This window comes from Pinus tabuliformis, chromosome 2_1 (genome assembly GCF_031772625.1).
Source record: "Pinus tabuliformis cultivar Carrire ecotype Pingquan chromosome 2_1, CPIR1, whole genome shotgun sequence".
Lineage (NCBI taxonomy): Eukaryota > Viridiplantae > Streptophyta > Pinopsida > Pinales > Pinaceae > Pinus > Pinus tabuliformis.
In genome coordinates this window covers 726,690,680-726,697,568 of record NC_142299.1, presented here as the reverse complement: position 1 = coordinate 726,697,568, position 6,889 = coordinate 726,690,680, and the positions used below count along the sequence as shown (strand labels likewise).

Here is a 6,889-nt window from a genome sequence, read left to right as displayed (position 1 = left end):
TTGCTACACACTGATCAGGGATCACATACATTATCTTGAATTCCTTCCTTTGAAGAGAAAAAAATTCACATGGAACTCATTTAACAATCCCATTTTACATACATCAAATATCATCTCAAAAAGTGATGAAACATGACAGAACTAAGGCATAATTGAACTTCACATACACTCTGAAAAACATTACTAATAAATTTGCCAAAGGAAGAGAACTCTAATATAGTTCCAAGTGGATCAACAAACAAGGCACATGTTGAAATTGATTGGGTATTGAAATCCAAAGAAACCGCAGTCCACTTAAATTTGCATTTTCACACACAGGTAGCATTACTACTCACACATCTTCAAATATTGTTGGGAACTGGAATTAAGTAACTGGATACAATAAATGTTAAGACCTATAATTGCAATATAGAGGATAAAATTAATGGTAGATCATTGAACCCCAAAATAGGGATGCAAATATTAACTTTCCAAATTTTCAGATGTCAGCATTGCAATGGAATTTGATTTGTTGTTGAGCCAACAAAATTGATATGGATTTCCTAGGGCAACAAATGGTATTGAATGTCAAGTTCCTTAAAAAATTTCTCCATCTCTAATACAAGCTCAGATCTTTGGTTCAATTTCTCACCCATGTTCTGATGATTTATGGTGTGTTGGGTATACAAGGCCATTTTCATTGTACTTGGGTTTTGAATATCTAGCACTGCCATACTATGCTTTGGATGCCAGTTTTTCCGCTTTCTTTCAAGATATCTGCGGAGGTGGAGGACATAGAAAAATAATTATATTACTAAAGAGAAAATTTGTAAGTCCAAACAGCGAAAGTTATACATTTCAATCAGGTTCTGGGATTTGGATTGATTGAATAGACCATTAGATTCATATTTTCATTAGCATTTAGAGAGAACTATGATAAACACAACAACTCAACCATTTGATCTATTTCACTAAATCAAAACAGTTGGGTATGCGAACCTAGAGTAGCAACAATTATAAGCCAAAGAAATGAAGGATAAAATTAATTACTTTTTTATCCTCTCCTTGAGTGCACCAATCTTTTCATTTGAGGTGGAAGCATCCACAACGAACTCCACAAAATCACCCATTTTTGGACTTCGATAAAAAATGATCATGAGTTTTGTAGCTAGTGTTGAGGATAAAATTGTTGTGAGAATGTTAATTTCTTCTAAAATCATCTGCAACAAAATAGAGTACTCATTGCCAGAAACCAAATTAGGCAAGATGAGTTCCTCTGCAACATGACCATAAAGAAGAAATGATTGTGGCAAACTAAATAGTGAAGATGTTGGCTACTCTCAGTGTTCATCCCTTACCTGAACACCATCAACAATGCATCGTTCACCAACATCAAAGGGATGCATAATGAACATAAACACAATTTCTTCAAAGATTTTTTTGAAAGTATTCTCAAATATGAAGTCTTCTAATACTAGTTGAGATGATACCAACAAAATGACATGGGATGTGGCAATCCCTAGAACAAGTAAAATGACAATTATCATGACTATAGTGACAATCGCATAGGTAATTTGGTGTAGTTGTTTTACAACAGTTTTGGTGTCATTGAAAGAATGGGCCAGCCATTTCCTTTCTAGATAAACATTCACCTAAAATATAAGCCCAATTGTGAGAGGTCTAAAACATATTGACATGGTATCAATCCAAAAATTATAAATGTAAAACAATACACTAATTTATATCTTTAATCTAGTTTTTATAGTTTAAGAAACTCTAGAGAAGGATAATGCCAAAGTCATTTGGCAATGCTAAGAACATAAAATTCATGGAAGCATACAATATAATAGAGAAAAGTATAGGAACTAAGGAACAAAGTTAAAAATGCATACCACACAGTCTCAATTGCTCCTTAAATTTGGGGAAATATTGGTTCCACCTCATTCTTTCTCAAGAACCTCAAAAGGTCTTCTTCCTCTATATGCGTGTAAAATATGGAATCCCATTATTTTTAGTACTCAACAATAAAAAAACCAAAGAGATATTGCAAGATGAAGAAAAACTATGATATATATCCTAACTTGGCCCCTAGCTTAGAAACATTTTTGAAAATGCTTTTTACTGTAGCTATTACTTGTAATTCATATGTTATCTCGGTATCACCATGATGTTTTAATTTTTGACTAATCTATTTGCTACTACTAGAATGTATGCTTTGATCTAGATTATGTTGATTATTTGAATTTTTATTGCTATGCTTATGGAAGAAATGTTGTAGCCACTTCAAATACCATACAAAGCTAATTTCTTCTTATTCCTCTATAAAGTTATCGATAGTACATAATTTCAAATCAAAACCACCAATTTTAGAGAACCTGCATGTGATTATATAGCAATGCTTAACAATTGCAACATGCAATATTTGCTATCACTCCCTTAAGGTAAATGTTATCCAAACAATTAATTTTCTAAATTAACACTATAATTGCTAAGGTCCCAACAAAATAGGATCAAAGAGACCATAGTATGACCTATGATGATGCAATTTTCTTGAAAATAAATAAGAGAAACATATATCAAATACTCAGTTTCAAACATAGAAAATAACCCACAATTAGATGGAGTTAGGCATTAGTTTTAACCTAGTGGTTCCTTGGGGTCTGGTAGGCTTCACATTTTTGGGTGGTCCTATGAAACAGGAACAAAAGCATTGACTTAAACAAACCAAAACTTACCCTTAAAGCAGTCAGCCCTATTGTTTATATGGTTATTTATTTATTTATTTTTTTCCATGCCCCACTGGAATAAGGGCATTGGAATCAGGTCCTAGACATTGGAAGTTTTCCAACAATACTTGTTAATCTTCTATATAAAAAATTTCTGATTTCACTGTATAGCATTCCCACCAAAATTTCATTCTTCTTTAGAAATTTTTTTCTCAAATGTTGATGCCTATTTAATAACTCACACATCAAAGAAAGATGAATGTGAGCCTCGTATCATTTTTCTTGGGCTAGCTACTCCATCTTTTTTCTTAGTAATTGTTGTTGAGAAAATTGAAAGTGAGCACTATGGGACTATGGTGAAATGGTTGAATTGTCACATTAAAGTTTTAGTAGCCCATAAATGGGGACATTTTTAAGAAAATCTCTAAAATTATCGTCCTTATTTTAGTTCAAATCATAAAAGCAGTAAGCATAGTTGTTTATAAAAGTTGACTGAATCCACAGTCTAAATAACAAATAAACACTACCTTAGTTAACTAGCAAGTGTAAACTACAATTCGCTTAATGAACATTTCTGTAACAAACCATGATCTCATACCGTTTGGTCTCATACAATGAAAACATCTCTAATTTAAGTTAAAGTTTAAGATTATATTGGAATATATATGTTTACTGGCTTCTCTGTTAAATCCTCTTTTTCATATTTGGTTAGTTTTGTTGTATTCGTTTCTGCATTTGGGTAGTGTTGTTGGATCCATTTTTGCATATGGGTAATATTGTTGGTTGCATTTCTGCTTTTACGTTCTATGTTGAATACAATTTTTTTTTTATCTTGGATTGTAGTTTAAATGCCATTATCTATTATGGTTATTAGAGAATGTGTACACTTATTTATTGATTTGAATGCTTTGCAATAGATCTAGTTCGATAGATATGCCTCACAAGATGTCTCTTGGTACTCCTAGACATAGTAAGCAAAACAAAGGTTTTGGGAGTATAGAATTAGACAACTCTAGTAAAAACTGGTAGGCTTTCGTTGGACAAGGCACCGTCCAAAATACCAGACCGTAGATCTCCCAGGAACACATTACCTAAGGTAAGAAACATGAAATTTTATTCTCAATCTGCGTGTTTTCTTGCCTCTTTATGTGACTGTGATGGTTGGGTTCATAAGGTGAATGTGGATTTCATTATGGGGCGGTTTTGTTCATGGTATGTGTAAAATATAAATGGTCGAAATGAGTCACCAAAGGACCTGATCTTCAGTAGCTACTGAATCAAGCTCAGGATAATTGGAAGGTGCTAAGGAAGAATAGGCCTTCGTAGAGAAATCTAAGTCTAGGGATCTTAAAGAGTTGGAAGAGAGTAAGAGGTCATTTGCTGAAGCCAATGTGAGATTGAGTGAGTCTCTAGTGATTGAGAAGAGAGAATTGGAATAATATGAAAGTGAGAAGTTTCGGGTCGATGAGCTTGAGCAGGACATCATTGAGGCTACTCAAAAGAGGGATCAGGCCTTGCAATCTAAACTTGAAGTTATACAGAGACAACATGCTCTTGATGTGGCTACCTAGCAATCTAAACCCAAGAGCTTCAGCAGGTCAAGTAAGACCTCTCCATTTGATGTAGTCTAAGGACACCGCAACCAAACAAGTCAAGGATGTTATCAATGCTTCAAAGGCCAATGCCAAAAAAGTATAGGAACTATCTGTAGAGCTATGTTCTTTGAATAAGTCTCTCCATTTGGAATAAGCTTCATGGTTGATGGTTGAGGATGAAAAGGCTTCCACTGCTGCAAAATGGGAATCAAAAGCCAAAGAAGCATCTGCAATGGAAACTAAGGCTAATCAAGAAGTTCAATTATTGAAGAAATAATTGACCAATGTCAAGGATATTGAGTTAAAGTTGTAGGATGCACTGAATTTGAGGTTAACACAAGCAAAGAAAATGCAACTAAATTATTAGAATCCCTCAGAGAATCTGATGCTAAGATTGTTGCAACAAAAGAAGATGCACAAAGTGCTAAGATGGAAATTTCTATAGTCAAAGGTGCTCTTTTGGATAAAGAAAATGAGCTTCATCTAAAAAATCAGATGACAATTCTGTGTCAATTACAAAATAAGAGTATGATTTGCTGCAGAAGAAATCACAAGAGGGTGAAGAACATGCAAGTAAAAGAATAACAAATGTCCTTTCCTAATTGGAGGATGCTAATATCAAGGAAAAGGAAGCCCTGCAGAAGTTAAATACAGTGAATTCAAATCTCGAGAAGAACAGACAAATTGTAGATCAATCTTCTGAGCACCTAGAGGTTCTCCAAATATCCAAACTAGCCCTGGAAGCATATTTGAAGAAGTCAAAGGAAGAGGTAGGGTACTAGAATAAGGATGCTACAGTAACAATATCTTACAATGGAGAAATGAGTGGAAAGATAGTTGACATATCCACTTCTTTTGTGCAACACTCACCATCTGAATCTTTTAGGCAGGCACCAAATGTGAAATTGTCATCACCAATGGATTCAAAAGACTTGGATCAGACAGAAACCATGAAGTTAAAGGAGATAGATCATACCAAGATCTCATCAACAATCAAGAAAATAAAACCCATGCTACACAAAATTGGGGAGCTTATGAGAAAGAGAAGCATACATAAGTAGGGTTTCAACCTTCTTCCCTTACTTGAACACCATCAACAACACATCGGTCAACAACATCAAAGGGTTGCATAACAAACACAAACACAATTTCTTCAAAGATTGTTTTGTAGGTATTCCTGAATATGAAGTTTGTTAATACCAGCTGAGATGATACAAGAAAAACTACATGGGATGTGGCAATCCCTGGAACAAGTAAAATGACAAGTATCATGATTGCAATGACAATCACATTGGTAATTTGGTGCACAAGATCATACCGAGATCTCATCAACAATTAAGAAAAAGAAACCCACGTTGCACAAAATTGGGGAGCTTATAAGAAAGAGAAACATACATAAGTAGGGTTTCAAACTTCTTCCCTTCCCTGAACACCATCAATAATGCATCAGTCACCAACATCAAAGGGATGCACAATGAACACAAACACAATTTCTTCGAAGGTTGTTTTGCAGGTATTCCCGAATATGAAGCCTACTAATACAAGCTGAGATGATACCAGAAAAATGACATGGGATGTGGCAATCCCCGGAACAAGTAAAATGACAATTATCATTATTACAGTGATAATCACATTAACAATTTGGTGCAGTTGGTTTACAACAGTTTTGGGGTCAGAAGAATAGTTCCATACTTGAGAGCCAGAATAACCCTGCATAAAAGGTATAAATTATAAGTTAGGGTTTGCACGACAGAGTGAGGGTTAACATAAAAGCCCTCAAATTTTCTTAAAGACTCTAAAAATACCAATATCAAGGCAACCAATAGCTTGGTCACATAGACAAACACCTGATGGCTCTTGTTGGTTTGTTCAACCTGGGGATCATACAAAGTGGACAAGATACAATTATGTGCGCTCTTTTTGAGTCCATATACAAAGTAAAGAACCCTCTTCTCGAGAATGAAGTTCCTTTAGACCATGAAGACAAGAATACTAATAAACCAACCTGAAAACCAATCTCCCAAGAAGTCAACCAATAGCATCAAACACCATTTCCAAATCTCCAACCCTGAGAACATGTGATGCTCCAGGCGACCCACTGTCAAGCTTGAAATCAACATTCCCAACAACACAATGAAGGGGAAGAAGCGTGGGGAAGAATCTTTGTTGGGCGATCTTTTCAAGAAAGGATTGGTGCTCCCTTCGACAACATTCAATAGAATCTGTTGAGCTTTGACAAATCTTGATTTTGGTTTTGAGTACATCGTTCTAGACAACATAGGAACTGTGTTCCTCATTATCTCTTGAAACATTAATGACTATATTGTTGTAATGTCTTAAGCCTTGTGTTGACAAATCCTCAAGCTTCTACAAAATGCAGTGATACCATCATCATAAAAAAGATCAATACTTATGGCTTAATTATTTGTGTGAATGTTATTATTTACATTGTAATTGTTATAGGTGGTGTAATAGTTTATTTTGGTGTTAAGTTCAAGTGGTGAGTTGGAAACATGGTTATTTTGGTACTAAGATTAGGTGGTGAGTAAGCAAAGAATATGGTTATGATCAACAACTTAGTAATTATCT

At 34.6% G+C, this 6,889-nt stretch overlaps 2 pseudogenes; both read right to left on the bottom strand.

Annotated features, from left to right (window-relative positions):
• Positions 1-485: 485 nt before the first annotated feature.
• LOC149202647 (mechanosensitive ion channel protein 10-like) lies at positions 486-5,572 on the bottom strand (annotated as a pseudogene).
• A 174-nt stretch (positions 5,573-5,746) lies between these two features.
• LOC149202646 (uncharacterized) lies at positions 5,747-6,597 on the bottom strand (annotated as a pseudogene).
• Between the last annotated feature and the right edge of the window lie 292 nt (positions 6,598-6,889).